We start from the raw sequence: 6303 nt of genomic DNA, 5'->3' as shown, positions 1-6303 counted from the left end.
ATAACCGCGGTGAGATAGGCTTCATTCATTTAGCATTTTAGTTCAGCTAAATTCCTGTCGCATTAGGGAGAGAGGAGCAAAATCAGAGTGTCACTCAGATATTCTGCCTAATGGTTTGGTGATGGCCTGGATTTTTTTCTATTCCTTTTGCGATCCTCCTAACCCTATCTCCCCGCCAATTACGGCATTTAATCTATATGTAGATATAATGGTGTCCAGGACCTCCCTGTTGAAATGTCAGATGTGAAGAGGTTATTAGCTAACTTTTAATTACTGTCCATCATTCACCGGGGTGTCTGATAGATTGGGCCTCTATGTCTGTCCGCTTATCTAGTCTGTGAATGTTGGCTGGAGGCAGGGGTAAAGGCGACTGTTTGAAAAGCACCGGGTCGCTGACTTAATATTACCATTTTTACAGCATTAACAGGACTTTGGGGGTCTGGGAAAATGAGAGAGGAGGGAAGGCAGGAAAATGTAGGAAACCAGACAGATTGTGTCAAACGGAATAATGGAGGATATGAGGGAAGAGAGAGATAAAGAAAGAAAGAGAGGAACATATAAGAAGAACGAGAGGTAAGTCAAAGGTAGAGTTGTTATGGTTACAGAGTGGTGTTTTTTATTCTAAATCACCTTTACAGGATAAAAACATCTGGGTAACACTTATTTATTAAGGTGCCCTTTATAAAGGGTTTCTAAATGATTTATAAATCACTTTTAAACTATTGATGATTTGTTTATGAATCAGTAACAAACACTTATAACGTATTAGTTCAAATTGTTTGATGCTTGCCAAATAGGCCTACTGTAGTGATCTTACACTTAGGCACACAGATTTTCTACGGTTTATAAAGGATTTATAAATAATTGATAAACTAGTTATGCACTGGCACATATCAACGCTTCAATGTCACATACAGACTGCCTGATTGAGAATGAGAGATCACTCTGTTCTTAGAGATTGCAGAAACATTTCTTCCTATTTATAAAGTATCCTTACCATTTCCCTGCACTCCTGGTCTAGTGTAAAAAGCCTTTATTGTACTTTATAAAACACCCCAACCCCTGACTCAAATATTGCTACCTTCCAACCCCCTTCATTCTCCCCAATACAGTACTTGTCTTACAGCCCAAAATAATATGAGCTCTGGCCACTGAGGCTCAGAGCACTGTCTGTATCCGTTATGTAGTAGATTACTTTGGCTTAATTTATGACACAGGAAAGAATATGAGATTACCAACCATTAAGAAAAATAATACAAAATTAAAGGAAAACAGATCTTTTGTTTCATTGGAAAATTTTATTTCAGGGTGAGATGTGAAAGAGAACTCTTGTGGTTCAACTTTTAAAAACAGTTTGATTCTCTGTGTATGGACTGGAAATGTATGCATAATCCTATTTGATATTTAAATACTGCCAATTACATGGCTCTCTATTCTGGGCAAATGTGTACTATAACACAGTATTGGCCAAATTCTATTGAGATTGTTTGTACTGGCTTCATAATCTTTCAGCTTTTGCTGTTTTTTCAGCTAACTGCCACTTACCAGCTACCTTTAGAAAACAGGAAGGCAGGGGGCCACATGCCACACCATAACTATGGTGCCAATTTGATGAAAATAGAAAAATATTGGAAAGCCAATATGTGTTTCTGTATGTCTCTGCTTGGAACCTTGTATTGCTATCTAACAATGACATACTGTATGTATGGAATAAAGCATGTAGATCTTGGTAATCTCCCTCAGTATGTAAAAGGGAGCAGCAGTTGTGTCTCACATAAAGTTTTGTGAAAATAAAATGACCCAGTTATTAAAGCCAATCATTTGGAGCCTACAATAAATATATTAATGTGTTGTGAAAATATCCTGCAGTGCCTATGCATTATGTACAGGACTACCAAAAAGGATAAATCAGTTAACTGACATGGAATAGCTTTATGTTCAGTTCTTTGTGTTTGTGTGTGTGTGCGTGTGCGTGTGCGTGTGTGTGCGTGTGCGTGTGCGTGCGTGTGCGTGTGCGTGTGCGTGCGTGTGCGTGCGTGTGCGTGTGTGCGTGCGTGTGTGCATGCGTCTGTGTGGATGGGGGTCGGTGTGAGAATACCCCTTGGCTGTAGCAATCCGTGGTGTGTCAAACATAACGCATACAAATGAATGTATCAAAGGTAATTTATCTAGGCTTCTGTTTAGCTTGTGTGAGAAGACGCAGTAAAAGGAAGAAGAGGAGGAGTGGTGTTGCCATGCCTTCATGAATCCTAAACATGTCGACAGGCCTGAGTGTGGATTATTTTATTGCTCATACATTCTCCTATCAATAAAGACTAATAACAGATATATATTTTCATGGTTTTTCATACAGTTTTCATTCACTTTCCATTTCCAAAGTCCATTTTAATTTCATACAGCTCTTTAGATTATGCAGTTATCCTGTTCTTATAGAGAACTGAAATACGATGTTATTTAGTGTGTGTAAGCCTCCATTTTCCAGTCTCCCAGAGTAACCCAACAACACTGAAACAAGGTCATTACTACAAACATGCTGCTCACGTTATTCAACCTCAATCATAATGTTGTAGAGACTTGTGTGCACTGACTGAGTGCACTTAGTGTTTAAAGGTGTGTTACAACCTGTAACGTAGAACATGTTCCATAAAACACCCCTGGCACAGAACAGGCACATGTAAGGAGTGAGCAATGCTGCTATTTAGGTTGATTTTGAGAGTGCGTCCGGGAGGGTTTTGTATAATTTGCTGGTGCTTTGTGTTCCTTCCCCATCTCCCCAGATATGAATTGGGGGTAAATTTGGAAAACTAGAGCATTCAGCCCACCTTACCCCCCTGTTTGCCTAATGCCTGAGGTACAACAAAAAATAAACTCACTCTCATAGATAAATTAAATCACACATGTGTGCTTATGGAAACAAGGCTTGTGCCTCTCATAGGATGGAAAAGAGAACACTTGACACTTGACAGGAGGTCATAACACTTGACATTGTGAGTTATTGACTGATATGTACATCCTACAAATAGACATGGTAAGAATAACAGGATACATATATGAAGAGTACATTTACACTGTAGATATACTGTAGATAGTATCTCAAATGCATGTAATTCTAACAAGCACCCATGTACAACTGCACACAGTCTTGCATGGGCGTACACAGATACAGGAAGAGCTATCACTATTCAGCTTTTGAACCGTCTTTGAGCGGATTTACTATTTTAAACTCTCAGGGCCAGGCACTGCCACAATGATTAGAGCGCTAGGGAAATAAATATTTCCCAAGCTTAGTTTCTCTCTCCTCCTTCGCCATCTTTTACAGCTTAGAGAAAATTCCATTTGAGGCGATCTGCTGTTATTCCAATAGACAGCCTCTCTGTGGTGAAGGCTCCTGCACCACACACACACACACACACACACACACACACACACACACACACACACACACACACACACACACACATACATTCCTGTTATCCAGGAAACTCCCTGCTTTAGTGTTGGAGAGAGAGGTAAAGATGAGAGAAGCAGAGGCAAAATCTACACATTCTTGCAAGATGAGATAATTAGAAGAGGGCTAATAATTGTTTCTAGCCAACCCACTCCCTCTCTGTCTCACTCCCTCTCTGTCTCACTCCCTCTCTGTCTCACTCCCTCTCTGTCTCACTCCCTCTCTGTCTCACTCCCTCTCTGTCCCACTCCCTCTCTGTCTCACTCCCTCTCTGTCTCACTCCCTCTCTGTCTCACTCCCTCTCTGTCTCACTCCCTCTCTGTCTCACTCCCTCTCTGTCTCACTCCCTCTCTGTCTCACTCCTCCTGGAGATATAAAGCTATGACACAGGGATTATCTACAGAGTCAAGCTTACCAGGTACTGTACAGGACGTGTCATGGATGTTAGATGTGACATACATAGATTGATAGATGTATTCACTTACATGTTACACTTCAAACAGTAATGCATTGAAAATGATATTTTGTAATCCCTCAAATGTCTATGATATGGTTATGAATATGAGAGAGTGCCTGGTTCTTGCCTGTCCTGCTCTCTGAAGGGGTTCTGCGTGTGTTTTGACTCTCTCTGCTGAGCTCTGTGGTGAATTAGAGCTGACCCGTGAAGACCCCAGGCCCCAGCACTCCTACCTATGGAAACCCCCGTCATCTGGATCACATTGGGCTCAAATGGAGAGCAGAAGCCCTTTGTCTGAGACAGGGGTAGAGGAGGTGGGAGTAGGGGTCTACAGGGAGGGGAAGGGGTGGGGGCACTGGTGTTTCTACTCAAACCTGTGTCTGGATGTGTCAATGTGGAACACAATACCCTCTCTCTTGCTCTTCCACACACACACACACACACACGTACACACACACACGCACACACACACGCACACACACATGCGGACACACACTCCAAGGTCACCCTCCCAAGAGCAGAGCAATGAGACACAGGTGTGTCCTTAAACTCATCTAGTCACAACATGAAAGGTTTGTGGAACCCAGTTCACATTAAGCTCTATACACCCTAGGAAGAAGGAAGAAGGAAGAAGGAAGAACGTCTATACGGTAAAAGTGTCTGTGGGAAAATGGCTGTTTGGTCACCTTTGTACACATGCTGAGGACTGCCATAGTGACTGCATTGCTTCATCAGTAGGGAGTCTCTCAGTCTCATAATCTTATGAAAATGCAGACAGCTGACCTATGATCATGGTATCCATGGCAACACAGATGTGAGGAAAAAGTGTTCCTGTTCCAGGAGATCTGTTTTGTGTGCACTTCTGAACTTGTATTATCTGAACGTGTATTATCACCACAGTTAGAAAAGTTCTATTTTTCTGTTGCAAATGGTAGCAGTTAGCCACAGCTCTGCAATTCTTATGATTAAGAATCAGTTGGGTTAGCCTGGCTTAACACAGCTTTTTCATCCCCATGAAAAGTATGAGAATGACTGATATACCATGTATATCTACTTCAGTCATATCTGTAATGTCACATTGTTGTAGTTGAATCAGCTGACAATCACACTTCCTATGAAAATAAAACGGATTTTGATTCATACAGGTAATAATGGCTGATGTCCCCACTGACACAAAAAGAACAAGGGGAGAGGGAGAAACAGAGACAGGCAGCTTGTGGTTGTTATTGACTCTCTAACCTACATGTAGCGTGAGAGGTGGGGTGTAGATGCCCTCCTTTGGCCTGTGTGTCTTTCTCAGTATGACTAATGTGTCAACCACATCTGTGCAAGGGTGAAAAGTGTATGTGCTTTTCAGCTTATTGGCTCAAACCAAGCCAAAGAGCTTTGGAACACTTACTGTAGAGGCAGCTAGGATCCAGGAAAAGTTAAAAGCCTCATTACAATCAAGAGTACAAGTGAGTGCAGGTCAGAAAACAACTTCAACACTGCCAATAGGTATCACAATGTGACCACAATCCCTGCATTTTTACCATATAAGGACAGGCTTATAGTGTGTGTGTGTGTGTGTGTGTGTGTGTGTGTGTGTGTGTGTGTGTGTGTGTGTGTGTGTGTGTGTGTGTGTGTGTGTGTGTGTGTGTGTGTGTGAGAGAGAGAGAGAGAGAGAGAGAGAGAGAGAGAGAGAGAGAAAGAGAGAAAGAAAAACACAGATACAAATACAGAGACAGACACACAGAGACAAACACAGAAGCAGAGTGTGGGAGACTCCTTTATCATATAGTGAGAAATGGGGTGATCTTCAGCTGATACAGTATCATTTTCATATCCATTTAACGTCATGTAATTATTGCAATCTTATATTATGTTCGACTGTTGAAAACCAATTTGACTTAACCAGATCAGAGTACATATGTTTGAGTGGAATTAATGACTGAAATAATAATGTAATTCAAAATGCTGGGTTCACACCTTACTGACCAAGTAGTCAGACCAAACACATGCTCTGTAAAAAACATCTCTAGTCTATGGCTTCTTAGGTAGGGCGTTGCTGCCCCCTGCTGTATAGACTTGGGAATGAAACATTTAAAAAAAAAAGACAATAAGTAGAGAAAAGGGGCAAGACCTTTCATGCATCATAGTCATTTTGAAGAATTAGGGAAAAGGTTGGCCTATTCATGGACAGATTGAGAAACCTTTTGATTGGACGGTTGTTAAAGTAACACATGTAGCTGTTGTATTGATGAGAAATTGCTGTCACCGTGTTGCATTTGTGAATGTATGCATAAACTGTTAACAATACTAATACAGTACAAATACGTATTCTTTAATCATTACAGGAAAAAATTGAGATGGACTTCAAGTATGGGATATGAAATGGGAATTACAGTCAATCAAAGTA

Source organism: Argentina silus, assembly GCF_951799395.1.
Source record: "Argentina silus genome assembly, chromosome: 7".
NCBI lineage: Eukaryota > Metazoa > Chordata > Actinopteri > Argentiniformes > Argentinidae > Argentina > Argentina silus.
This window is presented reverse-complemented; position numbering follows the sequence as displayed.